The sequence below is a fragment of the Empidonax traillii genome, unplaced genomic scaffold, assembly GCF_003031625.1.
Source record: "Empidonax traillii isolate 1590-97213 ecotype Southwest subspecies unplaced genomic scaffold, ASM303162v1 scaffold38:size1800464, whole genome shotgun sequence".
NCBI lineage: Eukaryota > Metazoa > Chordata > Aves > Passeriformes > Tyrannidae > Empidonax > Empidonax traillii.
Genome location: NW_020955231.1, coordinates 589,294 through 604,512, shown reverse-complemented (window position 1 = coordinate 604,512; position 15,219 = coordinate 589,294).

The window sequence follows — 15,219 nt, the reverse complement described above, 5'->3', positions numbered from 1 at the left end:
GGTGCAAAACCCAGGAAATGTGTGTCCTTATTAATCACTGTTAGAGCTGACAAGGGGGAAGCAAGTCCTGGACTATATCTGGATACAGGAGGGAGAACTGGAAAAACTACTTTCCAAACAGTAAACAAGGCCCCAGAGCAGAGCCTAGAGTTACTCAGATGCAATCAGAGAAGCTGGAGTATGTTTACAGGTTCCTTTTAATCTGACATGAAGATGGACAGAACCAAAGCAGACATACCAGGGCACTTTCCACCTGCCACTCTGATCAAGAGAAGTGCCTGCTGCCTTCCCCACCCACTTCTTGGTGACAAACATGTCCACAGGTCATTTATAATGAAGCTGATGGGTTTAAGAAGAGATGAGCAAACCATGACACATGGATCATTTGCCAAGTCCTGGTAAGAGGCTGGAGTGGCAGAAATGCAGTAACCCTTCGCGTCAATCTTAACTCCTTAACTCCTTCTCCAGTGGTTATGGCCACAGTCTGCTATGTGCCAAAACAATGTTTTCCTCTGTGGCACACTTCTCTGCATATCACTGTTTGACATTAGAGACCCCAGGCAGGACAGAACAGGGATATGTTTTGCTCAGCACTGACCATGGCAGAACTAACAGGGAGATGGACATCAGGGAGGAGTTTCTAGGAAACAGATCTGATTACCCCTGCTCAGTACTTCCCATCTCCCTTCTGCAACTTTGTCTGACTCGCTGACATGTCTCCCTCAGTCTTCTCTAGCCCTTCAGCTCATCTAGCCAACACTGGCACACAGTCAGCCTCTGAGACTCAGCACTACTCCAGAGAGTAACTTGAATCTTAGGTCAGATCTTAGGTTACCCAACTACATCTCTGGCTCTGCTAATGATAGAAAGAGCCTCAAATATCCAACATTCCCGGTGAAGAGATCCAATGAGACATTTTACTGGGGCGGGGTAAAGAGCTGCAGTTTGGCAGGCAAAACAAAAAAGAAGAGTGGGAGTGAGTGCTGCAGAACATAAAGGCACTTAAGGGGGTAGATGATGATGCAGGAGGAGAGGTGAAACTAAAGTACCACCACAACTTCAGAAAGTCAGTAACTGTCACACCACTGGGGTTTCATCTGTACTCCCAGCAGTTTTCCCCAAGCCAAACTATAAAGTATGAGTCATGTCCTGTTCAATCCCAGGAGGTAAGTGAAATCTTTCAGTGCAGGTCACTGTGTATCTATACCCTTCCTTCCAGCACACTAAAGGACCATGTAGAATAATATAGCCACCTCTTAGCAGCCTGCCCAATGACACCCATAGAGCAGCCTGCACTATGAAGTGCAAGGAGAGATGGAGACATTAGGATATAGCATGGACATGCAGTCCAGATGACTGCCATGGAAACAACTTGGCTAGCCTGGCTCCATCAGGAGGAATACCTGCCCAAGGCCAGCAACCCAGCAGGGAGACCGTGCTGTTGAAGAGAACAGGAGCCCATTTCCAGATCATTTCTTCCATTCCTGCTGCCAACCTCAGCTGTTCTCCTGTTGGCCAGGCACTTCCCATCAAAAATATTCTCAGGATCTGCTTTCCATTTTCGCCAGGCCAAAGTAGCTGAGGTTACATAGGAAGACCCCAGAGCAGGCAACGAATTGCTTAAGAGCTTCAGACAGCAATGGAGTAATTAATTATGGAGCTCTTGGTTGAAAAAAAAGCAAGGTAGGAAAATGTTCAGAAGTATTTAACCTGGTCTTCCAGCAAACAAAGATGGGAAATTCTTAATCAGAGTGTGCTAGGGGAAGCAATACAAGCCACTTCCCTTCTCAATGCCTTTTTTTCTTCTTCTTCTCAACTTTTACCTTCCGACCACCCCCATCATGATGCTTAGTGTGGTCTGTGTGTTTCTACAATACCTTGCACACAGCTGCTGGTCTCTGTTGGGCTACCTGGCCTCACAGTGTTAACAACTATAAACTCCATTAGCAGACAGTCCACTGGGGAAGTTGGGAAAGGACTGGAACACAAATGAACCTTTATCAGAACAGGAAGGGAGAGTGGAAGTCCAGCGGTATTGTAGTAGCCTTGAGAAAAGGGCCTGGCTAAACCTTAGTAGGAAAGCAACACCAGATGGACTTGCACAGAGCACCATCATGTGGACTGAAACCTGGCTGATGGCCCATAAAACAAAAGTAAGGTAACATAATAATGATAAGCACAGGGGAGGGAATAGCCAAGTTTGGTGTCAGGCCAACTCATGGATTTATTAATGACACAGAGCAAAGCACATCAAACATTATAGTGGATGATACCAAATTTTCTCATTTGTCAGCTCAGCAACGAAGACAGAGCCAAGTGAAGACTCTCCACTCATTCTACGCCTATGGTCTAATATACTTAATGTCTTCTGCCACAGCTATGGTCACAGAACCCACTATTTGTTGATCACTTCCCTTGCAACAATGAAATAAACCTCATCCTACTCAGCATCCAAAAGGATAAGAGATCAATCTGCTCAGCAAAGCTGGAGGCAAGCTGATGTGCTGGGAGTTACCTGAGCGCTTGATGATGAATCACACTACACTTAATCATGTTAAAATCCCAATATGAAAACAGACAAGGCATGAACACCAGCTATACCAAAACAACTGCCCATGGGTACTTTCTAATACCTAGGAAATTCATGGTAGCTTAGTCTTTTTTTTCTTTTTTGAGGGGGGGTGAAGAAATGGGGGATGTTTGCCCTTAATGACTTTGCCCTCAGTATGGAGTGCTGCGGGACAAGGACATGCACAGAAGCTGCCCGAAATAGCCAATACTCAAGGCACTCCCAAGCTCATGTCATCCCATGGTAACTTGTTTGGCTGAATCCCAAGCAGCCACAGATGAGAAGTTTCTGTTTCCTGTTACCTTCTGAGGATATTTGAACAGTAAGACACTATGCCAGTTGCTCCCAGAAAGTGACTATCAGGCTGGTGGCCAGGATGTGTACAATCAGCACTTTAATTATTTGGCTACAAGTCTGTGATACATGCCAGCCACAGAGCAGGCAGATACGCCACCACCACCACTCTAGCAGCATCAGAGAAACCAGCCAGAAGAAAGACAAGGAGAAAAGTGGCTTTGCAGCAAAGCAGATGGGAAAGATTAGAAAAGATAGTGAGCTGGCCCTCAGCTGTGATATACAAATCCCATGAGTGAAAGAGGTGTTGAGTTCATGAATGAGGGAAGAAAGAAGGAGCATCTCTATAGGGCAGCAGAGACAGAGGAGGATCCCACTAGATGTAACAGAAATGAAGCCAGCAAGAGTCAACTTGCAGGTATGTGGAAGTGCCCCAAGAGAGAGGATGCAAGCCTTGGAATTATTTAAGTCACTTGAAACCTTCCTGGATATGGCATCTAATCACACACAGTGAAGAAAAAGCTTCTGCTCAACACCTGGGGAGGGATAGTCAAAGGACCAACCCATATTCCCTATGCAGGAGTGGTTCCCACCAGGACACAATTGATGAAGCATTCAGATATCCCATAGCATTGCCCAGTGGTTAGCAATGCAGCCAAATGCAGGCAGAGCAATACTGAGGGCTCCTTACAGGCTCCTGAAACAGTATTGGGAAGTTTGGCTCATCATCAGCCCCTGATGTGAGTTCCTTCCTTTGCCCAAGCAGACTGCTGATTAACTAGGAATTAAGCTGGCATGAGACAAGAGCTTGTTGATGTCTCTATAACGCTTCAGCTGATAGACAAAAATAACTTTCATGTTGTCTATTCTGCTTCATCTTCTGCAAACATGCCTGGTTCTGCCAGACTGACAGCCAAGGTCCTCCCGATACTGCAGTTTTATGCTTGTGCTCAACAGGAGACGACATGCAGATGCTCACACTCCCCTTCCCACACATACAACCACATGCAGGCTGATATTCACACATGCCCCAAACATTCCCACTCATGACTGACACCCCTGAATATGTTCACATACAAGAATTCCCAGGCTGCCTGCATATGGGCACCCACCAAATGCTCAGGATACAGGGGTATCTATACCGTGACACACAGACACACACTTTCTCACCTCCCTCTCAGGCACAATCACATCAATATAAATGTGTGTGCATGTTTGAAGATGCCTTCACTTAAAGGGATACATTCCTTCTCCTGTACATTTACCACTCAAGCATTCACACGCACCACAGCACAGATACCTTTAGACATCCCAAGACATAAATTACTACTTACTTACACACAAGACATACATATAACATGCATATTTGAGCATGCTTGCAAAAGAGCACAAATACACTGCAAACCTACAGAAGGAAATACTTTTAAGTCACTTTCATGTATGTGTGTGCAAAGCAGCCTCACTGAGAAATACTGACAATTCTGTAAGGGGAAGAGTTGCTCTTTACTAAAGATCAAGCTCTTTTTCCCTCCACAGTTCATCACTGTGGTGGAAGCATGGAGCAGTTTTAAACTGCAGATATTTGTCACCATAATTAACATTAAAGATTCCTCACAAACCAGTTTAATTAAGAGAGAAAAAAATTCTGCCCTATTTCCTGTGTATAGTTAATTCCAGTGCCACCACTGCTACTTGTATGGCAGCAGTACCAGGTCCCAGGTGAGGGATCAGGAGCCCACAGTGCCATGAGCTGTACAGGGTGATCCTGACTTTACAGCCAGTATGTGAATCCCTCCGTGCCCTGAGCAGCACAATAGATGACGACGGTGGTAGGCCCTGTTTAGCCTGGATGAGCAGTGCATGCTTGCTCTCTCCCCCCTTTCCCACCCTGTGTTCACTTTCCTGCTACCTCTGTGCCTCCAGCTTCCTGGCAAACACACACACAGAGCTTTTGTCTCTGGACTCACCAGTGGGCACTCAGTTCTCACCAGCCTCCACAGAGAGTGATGGCACAGATCCGTGCAAACCCTGAAACGGGCAGCCATGCAGCTGTGACGGTGTGAAGACATAATGGTCTCTGACACACACATTTATATCGTCAACACAATCACTGATCTGAATTTGAATTTTCACCTGCTTAGAAGAATATCTTCTCTCTCCAAAGGTGCTAGTTCATCACTGATCTTTCCAATGGGCATTTTTTCATACTTTTTTGAAAGTAAATTTTCTTCACAAGTCAGTGATCTGCTAGTAATGGAAAAGCTATGTGTATGAACCTACTTGTTTCAGAATTACATCTTTTCTTCTCCTTTCCCTAACTCTGTCCCTAAGAAGTATGAGGCACCAACTCCAAAACTGCTAGCACTTACACAAAGACACTTTGGCAGATCTATCTCCAAATCACTTCAGCAGCCATAGGCTGGCTATCTTCAAACTGATTATAAGTGTTTTCAGAAGAGGTGAGTTTAAGGAAAAAAAAAATAATTGTAAGGAAGAACTCCCTGCTATAATTTGGATGTTAAAATGAAGAAATGCAAGTTAACTTTGTATCACATACCAACAGCAAACACGTGGGGGCCACTGTCTCAAGCTAAGAGAACACTGAATTTGAGTCAAGGCATGCAGATTTTCATATGGGGTTTTAGGAATAAGGGCTCACACAAGAGCAAACATGGTCATACCAGAAAAGCATCTAGCAATGCATTCTTGGAGTATTCTCCAGGGTTTCAGGAATAAAAGGTACTTGCACTAAGATATCCTACCATAGATGAGTGAGTAAAAAGTAGTTTAAAGTCTCCATAAGGAATAAACAGAGAATGCAAAGGTTTTGACCCAAAAAAGTATCCAAGCTGTAGAGGGGAGGAGAAGGGGAAAGGGACTGGTTTTAATTTCTCCATCAAATTTTGTCTGACCTAGGAAATGGTTTTGAAATATTGATTTCACAGACAACAGAAGAAGGACAGATGCCCCTCTGCCACAAATTCAAAAAAATTTAAATTCTTACCTTTTCAAGGTATTTATTGAGCTCTAATGGTGAAAAAAAAATGAGGAGCATAGGCTTTTGAATAATCTTTGGAATTCTTTACTGCAGCCAGGATACAAAGAAACAATAGCAAGAACCTCAAATCATTCCTCAATGGAGCATTCAGGCATCTGCAACATCAGCTCTCAAAAACAAATGCACACCTCAACAGGAAGCACAGAGGGCTGCAGCAGTTTTGTGGGACAGGCAGAGGCTTCTGTGAGGGAGGAACGAGGGCCAGCTCTCCACTCAGGGATGACAAGCCCAGGGCCAAGGGCAGCCCCAGTGCAGGCACACAGTGGTGGGGCAGGAGTGCACAGTGCCTGAGCACAGCAAGCAGAGCCAGGAGCCACCAGCAGGCTCCATCAACAGACCCAAGCAAAGTAAGCCATCTGGGGGGGACTCACTGGAAACCAACAGGAGACCAGGTCAGACAGGACTGGAGAAGATGCTGCAACATGGGTCCAAAGGCCATGCAAAAGTCACAGCTAACAGACATGACTGGAGGCAAAGTGTATGATATGTATGAGAGGGACATCCAGGAGACAAGCTACCTGCAATGCAAGTCCAAAGGCCAAGCAAAGGGTCAGGAAAAGAGGCGCACCTGTAGCACAGGCAAAATAAAACCCAGGTCTGAGCTTGAATGGACCTCCTGGGCCCCAGTTCATGGGCAAAGGGTGTGGGGCATATGTAGGCTACAGATGAGGGTGGTCAGAGCATTACAGCCTATCAAGGCATTTCAGACCCTTTCCTCAGGAGAAGGTACTTTGTCCAAATAGGATGCAACCAGTCTAACATCCAAGCTCTGGTCAGAACAGAGTGCTGCAAAGTCCATGCCACTTCAAAGACATCCCAAGAAAGAGTACTCAAAGACAACTGGAGCACTTCTGCCAAGAGGAGCTGCTTCTTTGTGGGATTCAGGAAACCTGGTACGACCTGCTGGTGTCTGGACAAGAAGATCAAACCTGCTCTTGATTTTGCCCAGGCCTGAGGGGGCATCTTAGAGGTTTAGTTTAACAGTCTTTCACTAAACTAGCAATGACCCGGTTCCCAGATCTGCTGCTGTTTTAATTCGTGTCTTCCTTCTGCTTTTGCCTTTGCTTCTCACCAGTAACATGGAAACACTATTATCCACTTTTTCTACTTATCTGCTCTGTGTTAACTCTGAAAAGCATTTCTGAAAAGCATCCTATAAGGTTCTCAGATAGGTGCTTTGAAAAAAAATTTTTGTTTCCTAAATGAAGATTTTAGAGCAAAGACTACTCTGTATTATACCTTTGCCTTACAGGGGGACACCAAAGTATTAACTAGCTAAATAATGATTTTTTGCTACAATAATCTAACCTGCCTGCACCATTTTATGTTTTTAAGAAAACTTGTACCAATTGTACTGTTCACCTTAGGAAAAAAAAAAAAAAAAAAAAAAAAAAAAAAAAAAAAAAAAAAAAAAAAAAAAAAAAAAAAAAAAAAAGAAGAAACACCAATGAGGTCATAATACTTGTTAAAATGGTACATCTGAAAAATAATTTACAAAATTTAAGTTGCATTGTGTACATATGTTTTGGTTTCAGGTTATTCTTTAACACTGGACCATATGAATTTATGTGATTACCCAGCTATAGACTTCTAAGATAGAAAAATTATACTCTGAAATGACTAGAAATCATGTTGTGTGTTTTTAAAGAAAGAAGATTCATAAAAGATACAAGAGTCTCATTGTCATCCCCAAGCATTGTATCAATCATGAATCAGTTAAAGTTTGAGATATGAACAAATTACGAGCTTTACATCCTTCTCATATTAACACTAAGCTTTGGGCTAAGCTTTTTCTTGCAACTATATTAGGCTAATAAAACACTTGTGAAAATATATCAAAACTGAGAGTTGCATATAATCACTTGACTTCAGGAGCTGGGGCTGAGAGAAATTGCTGTTAGGGTAGTCTCGGGGACAATATCCCAAGAACTGTTAGGGCAGCTTCTGAAGGTAGCTGGTAGATAAGGTTGAGAGGCAGCTCTCACCCATGCCCTGCAACAAACACACAAACCCCTCCAGTATTTCACTGACACAAGACTCAGGCTGAGCCTAAGTTCTTTAATGCTAATGACCAAGGGAAATAACAGTATCCAATCCTTGTTCAAAATGCAGTTCCTGGGCTAATGGGCACTCAGTTCATTGCTGCTGTATGATTCCTTTTTCTGCTAGGTGATGATCATTGTGCTTGCAAGTCTAATTAATTTGTAAGAGCATCTAGAGGTTGGGGAGCTTGGGGGGGGGGGAAGGGATTTCCAGCTTTATTTACATTTAAAGGGATTTATTTTGTTAAAAGTCCATCTAAGTGCATTTTCTGCATGTGTACCTCTTCTAGATCCACCTCAGATCACTCAGCAAAACAAACAGCTTGGACTTGAGCACCTCCAGCCCAGCTGAGGTCAACAGAAACCAGAGAGTGAGTCGAGCTCAACTGACTGACACCAGAAGGACTTGCTCTAAAGCTGCTGCTCTGTGGAGCATCTCAATCAACCCACAGACAGAAATGCAGAAGAAGAAAGAAAATAAGTGCCAAACTTTCATTTCTTGCTGGCAACCCCGAGAAGGCTGCCAGCTCACACCTGCAGCACAGCCAGCTTCCAGACTGTCAGCAGAAACCAAAGGGTGTTGGGGGTGGGGGCAGGGGGGCTGAAGGAACCAGGGTTGAGCAAGCCATGGCCCCCACCCCAGTGGAGTGACCAGGGCTGGGCAAGCACCAGCCCTGGCCCACCTCCAGCTCTGCCAGAAGCACATGAAAGTGCAGCAGAGGGAAGGGGCTGGAGACTCCTGAGGCATCACCCCCTCCCCGAAAAGAAAAACTGAAATAAAAGGCAGAGAGAGCCTTGTGTGTGTTTTTATTATTATTATTTCTGATTAAAGAGGAATTCATTTCATCTTTGCCTCCTGCCAGGGGCTGAGGTGCCGCCATTGAGGTTAACGGTGCGGAAGAATACAAAAAAATTTCATTGAGGAGGATTATAAAAGTTACTAGCTGGAACATTAACAGAAGAGTAACTTGTAAAAAATGCAATATTACAATATTCACAAGGACGGTAGAGCGTGGTAAAGCTATAAAATTCAACATTAAAATCTTCTACAGCCTAGATAACCTAGTTAACAAACATTGTATTGGAACTACTTTTTTCCGCGGTGCTGAGGTGCGCGGGGCTGGGGGCGGCGGGGCCAGGGCCGGGGGCGCGGGGCAGCCCCTCTGCGCTGCCGGTCCCTCCGCCCGAGCAGCGCGGCTGCGGAGGGGATGGGGGAAGGCGTGGAGCCGGCGCGGCTCCAGCCCCTGATTCAGCACTGATGAACTTTTTGTCATTAGCAAAGCGTGGGAAGTGATTTGTCGCATCCAAACCCGCAAACAGGAAGCACCGATTCGTGTCATTTGTCACCAGCATCTAGTGCCCACATAAATAACAGCCAGTATCTTTCCCTGCGCCGATGGAACTCTAGAAGGGAAAAAAACCCCCAAACAAACAAACAAACAAACCCCCCCACCACCACCACAACCACTCAAAAAACCCAAACCACACCAAACTGGAGAGGATCAGACATTACTATTTCTACTATTATTATCACTATTATTCTGCTTCTTGAAATAATGGTCTCATGCAAAGACATCAATCTCAAAGATAAACGGACGCCGCCTCCCCAAAATCGGCAGAGAGCTTTAAGCTTTGAAGTCTCGCTACATCAGGCGAAACTTAATTCTCTTGCAAGAAGTAGGGATGGCATTTCCCCTTATTTTGCGTTATTTTAATGTTGTTTGTCGCTGCATCCTTCTCCCTCCACCCCCTTTCCTCTGCGCCCTCGCTCCCTCTGTTCTGGGGGCTGCGGAGTCGCAGGAAGCAGATAGTGTGAAAGGGCCGGGAGAGAGGGAGAGGGAGCGAGAATTGCTCTGAGCGACTGCGAAGTGGAATTCAGTTCCCTGGGGAGTTAGCAGACAGTTTGTGGAGATGTTACTCCAGAGTTTCAGACTATGATAAATATGATAATTTGTGTAAAATTTGAATGGGTTCTTGTTTTCAGGGAGAATGCCTCCGATGATGAATGTTCATGATTTTCAGATAGATGGCTGATAAAAAGTGTATTGAATTGTTGAAAGCGATTTTAATTTTAATTCTCTACCTGCAGATGTCTGATAATAATAATGTCTCCTAATAAAATAGGAAGGTGTCAGTTTAAGCAGCAGTATTTCGCTTCGCTTCATCCTTCCCATCCCCAGACTGTGGCAACATTAACCTCTTCTTATAAAAAGGCACATAAAATTATTATAATTACAGAGTTATTAATTTTAAAAAGAGGGTTAGCAGGATTTTTTATTATTATTAATAGAGCTCGCACAGTACCCCTGCAAGTAAATCCCCGTGTGAAATGATGGATCCGATTGCTAATTCTATTATTAGATATTGCCTAGGAATTGCCTTTCGGGTTTTTAATTAGAGTAATTGAAACTAGAAGAGGCGGGGCTGATTATTTTTATTTTTCCCCCCTTGTTATTATTTAAAAGTCATTGATAATGCTCCCTGCATTCAGATATCGTCTTCAGAAGAAGACTTACAACAAAGCAACAAAGGGAAAACAGACAGATCCGCGGGTCTGGAGGTTGAAACTCCCAATCCAGCAGTGTGCATGTATTAGGTTAATTGGGTTTTGTTGGTCTGGGGGATCTAGGAGGCTATCCCCAACTCAGCTCTTACTGCCTCTGAGCTGGGCTGATATTTCATGTCAGGGAAAAGAAAAAAAAAAAAAAGAAAAAGAAAGAAAATAAAAAGGGAGAGAAAGAAAAACAACAACAACAACAACTCTGGTAACATGAAATCAATGACCTGGCAGTTACACTCTAATTAGCGCCTCCTGCGAAGCAGCCCAAAGCCAGCCCAGGAAAACCGCACGCCGGGGAGCGGAGGCAGGCGCATCCTCGGCGGGCTGCAGGTCCCCGTGCCGGGGGCAGCCCGGCTCCAGCCCGAGCCGTCCCTGGTGCCTCTCCCACCCGCGGCCGCAGCCGCACCTACGGCTCACCCACTCGCGGCGGGGAGAAGCGCGGCGAGGGGGATCGGCCGCGAAGCGGGGACCGGTCCCACTCCGCTCCCTGTGGGGCAGCCGCCGAGCAGCCCCCGGCTTCGCTTTCGTTTGCACGAGCTATTTTTCTCTCGCCCTGAAAAGAGCAGACAATATTGTCCATTCATCAGAAAGGCAGGAATTTGGTGCTTCTGGTTGACTCTGAGACGGGTAATTCAGGGAGAAATGAAAGCTGGATAAATGACTCGGTAGTGTGAATTAGTACGGAGGGTGCAAGCCGCCTGGCAGAGAAGTGCGATTTTATAAACAACGGCATCATCTGGCAGAGGGGTAAAGAACTGTGCAGAGCTCACAGCTTTTCTACAGCATCATGTTGATATTTTATACATGCGTAAGAGGGAAGAGAGAGATACATGTGATATATGTTCATAAACACAGGCTGTGAAAGCACACGGGAACGTTCCTGTTCAGATCTCTGCACAGGTGCCTCTCTCCACGAACTAAATGCTCCCTAGCTGTCTCCAAAAGAAATTATTATATGCAATAAAATATATATAAAGTCTCTTCATTTTGATATAAAGATTCGGCTTTATATTATACATTTCGTATATATAGCCACGTATTCCTCTCCACAGGCGAATCTATTTCGGGTATATGTGCGCAGTTGTGAATATAACATATATACTTATAGTTACACAGGGAATCAGAGAATTGGCAATACGTCTAGCAATGAGAGAGCTCGTTAGATATATGGTTGCATAAAGGATCGTGTACAGTTACATTAAGTCCCATTAAGAGAGTGAATGTCGGTCTGCGCCGTTTCGCACATGAAATTACAATTACAAGTTCCCGACTACAGAGCAGGAGGAAATTGCCAGAAGCTGGGGTGGTCCGGTACCCCGGCCTGGTGCCTGCGACCTCCTTCCCACCAGGGTGCCACTGGACTTGAGAAACCGGAGATAGGGAAAGGCATTTATTCAAGGCAATTAGAAAGCAGGTACCGCTTCAAAAAATGGATTTATTAAAGGGAAAAGGAGTCGAAATTATTGTTTAAAAATGTGCATAAACGAGTCTAACAAAGTAGGGAAGCAGAAGCAGCTTGGCGTGTAAGGTATCATACTGGAACTGCTTCTACTTCAGACCTCGGGATTAATCAAAGAAATCGGTGCGAGTGATGAGGAGTTATTCAGCAGCTGAGCTCTGGAAAACTGCATCCCTGCTTTCTTTATACATTTTATTATTTTCAATTGGTTTGAAAAATTAGAAGTGTTTAGAAAAAAGAAATACACATTTCTTCTTCCAGCGGGCTGGAAAGCTTTGATTTTATACTCCCCCCCCACCCTCCTCCCTCCGAGCCCCCTCTCTCATCTTATCTTTCCTTCCCTTTCTATTTTTTTCTTCCTCCCAAGTTTGGGGTGGGGGCCGCAGGGAAAGATGTGTTTGAGAAAGTCATAAATTGAAGAGGTTTTTTGAAGGGCACTTCGTCCCTCCCTCAGCATTCCTGACTCCTGTTTCCACCGACAGTGTCAGCCCTGGAAGCCAGCAGCCTGGGCGTTTTGTACCCTCCGACGCCAGGCAAGGAAGAGACAGATCAAGGCTCTTCCTGACAGTTTCCCTTCATTGTGTCTTTAAACCTCCCCCTAGCAGGGCTCGGCAAATGCCTCTTTGTCCGCTTAGGAGTGGCCTTAGCGAGGGAGGCGGGTGCTCCCCCTTTACATGGACATCCGTCGATGACAAAACTTTCTTAGGAAACTTGCAGAAGACCCTACTCCTGAAATCAGAGAGAGGTGACAGCTGCCAAAGATGCCCCTGGCCACTAGCTCTCCTTAACTTCCTCCGTTTCCAAAATAAACGTAAAACCGGCTCTTTCCAGACCGGCCATCTCCTCCCTCGAGTATTTTTAAGTGCAAATATTTAATGCTGTTGAATCAGAATCTCTGTCCCTTGGCCGGTTCGCAGGCAAAGTAGGCAAGCCAAAGGGATAGTGGGGAGGGAAAGCTACTGACGCGAGGAAAGCTACTGACGCGAGTGGGACAAGGCAGCAGCGGCCGCACCCCCCTGCACCCACTCGCTGGAGTGTCACGACTGGCCCTGTCCACGCACTCATGGACCGCTCGGGAAATAATCCCCCGAGAGCGATTCCTATTGATCGCCGGGCAGAGAGCAGGGGATTGCATCTCTTCCCTGATGGTCGACGACGTATGACGGTGGAGGGGATAAGGCGGGGGGCTGAGGGGAGAAGAAAGAGTTCTTGGGCCAATTTATCAGTTATTAAAGGACCCTTCTTGGACCCACAGAGCTCAGGGGCATTTCTCATCTCAACTCCAAAAATAAAAAAAAATGTAGTCAGCTATCTTTAATCATTGACTCGAGGGCACATTTCACATCATCTCTCAAATCTGCATTTTTTATGAAGTGGCCAAAACGTGTGCTGTGTGCCTAATTTTCTCTCCCTTACAGGCGTTAAGAAGAGTAATGAGAAATCGGCTGGAAATTAACTTGCTTCTGCCCCTGCAGCCTTCTCCCCTCATGAGAGACTGGAACTTTTATCCCCCTCGCACACACTTTTATATCAACTGGTTCAGAGCCCAGGGGCTGCCGAGGTGGCGGGGCAAGTGGGAGGGAGGCGGAGAGAGCTGCTCGAAGCAGAGTTAGGAGACAGACCTGCAAAGTTCCCTTTTCTCTACAGCTCTCAGACCATAACAGAGATTCTTGTCACAAGGACAATGGTTGTGTTCCCGGGAAAAGGTGAAAGGCGCACGAGTTACATCTCCCCCGGCTTTTACTCTTCCAGTCAATATTCCTCTCCCAAACCTACCCCAGACTCTGAAACACCCTGAAGACTCAGCACGTTCCAGAGATATGGGGACCGGGGAGGCAGCGGGTGTAGGAGGATATTTATTTTCTGTTTTAATATACGGAAATGCATTATCATTGTTGTCATTATTGTTCCTCTTATCATTATTAGTGCCTGGAGTATTGGAGTTTTCCACAGAGTTTTGGAGTTTTCCACCGACGTGGAGGCAGTGTGTAAAGACAGGTTGTCTGGGAAGGGACAACCACTGTTCCCTCACTTCTCGCACCTTGAGGTTTATCTTTGTTGTACCCTAGCCGCCCCCCAACCCTCGCACCCATGCCCGGATAGAGCTGCGGAGCTGGGCAACCTCACCAAGCCGCCGCTTTCCGCCTCCCCACCCCGGGGAAAGCCGTGTCGGGGGAAAAGTAGGTCCTTCCCCTGCCTCGACGTGCCGGGGAACTGTTGCTTCTGCCCGTCGGCCCACACCGGTGCCTGCGAGGCAGCTGGGAGCCGCTCCTGCTGCTACCCCGCGGGACGCCCAGGCTGCCGGGGAACGCCGGGACGGGAGGGCCGGGAGCTGCCGCGTCCCCCCCGGCGCGGAGGGGCGAGCACCCCCTGCCCGCTGCCCGTCGGCCCGACGGGAGGCGCTTGCCTGGGGGGCGGCTGCTCTGCCTGCTCCGAGGGACCTGTGATGGAAACTTGAAGTGAACCTAAAAAAGAAAAGTATGGTGGAAAATAATTCTTACAGCTCAAAACAGCGTTAAGCTGAGATTTAGGAGCTCCATAAAATGCCAATGGGGAAATCGCCTCAGCGCAGCTGCCATAAATGTTTCTGCTTTTCTGTTCTAATTCTCATGCCTACCAACTGTTTGACGGCTCTTAAAAACCTCTTTACTCTTCTCCTTACTTTTTTCTTTCCCTTTTCTTTTTATCCTTTCCTTGCCTCTCTTATTCTTTCTCTTCCTCTACCCTCTCACTCCTTCCTTTCTGCCCATAAACGTTAGAAAGGTGAGGTTTTTCATAATTTTGTTTTCCTCTTTTCACATATTCTACTTTTTTCGCCTTAAAATTTTGTATCTATTCTGTCTATTTATCCATCCATGCAACCATCCCTCTTTCGCCATCAAATTAAATGTCTCCTTCTTCATTCAGTCCTTTTTCTCTAATATTAGTAAAAATCAGTGTCTGTTTCTCTGTCTATCCATTCATCCTGATTTCCTTCTCACTTTTCACCTTCTTTTGCACAGGGCACACTCTGTGCCTCCAGCCTCTCATCGTTTTTATGTGATCTTCCATTTTTCCTTTCCTTTTCTTCAGTTCTGGCAATAGCGAGGGGCAGTCCCCTGCCTGCATGTCCCCCTCCTTCATTCCTCCCTTAATCCACGCAGTGACTCCCCACATTCCCTGAACCACAGGGCATCTCCCGGTCCCTCCGGGCCCAGGCAGTCCTTAAGCACAGGGCATCCACAGGCCACCTGGCTG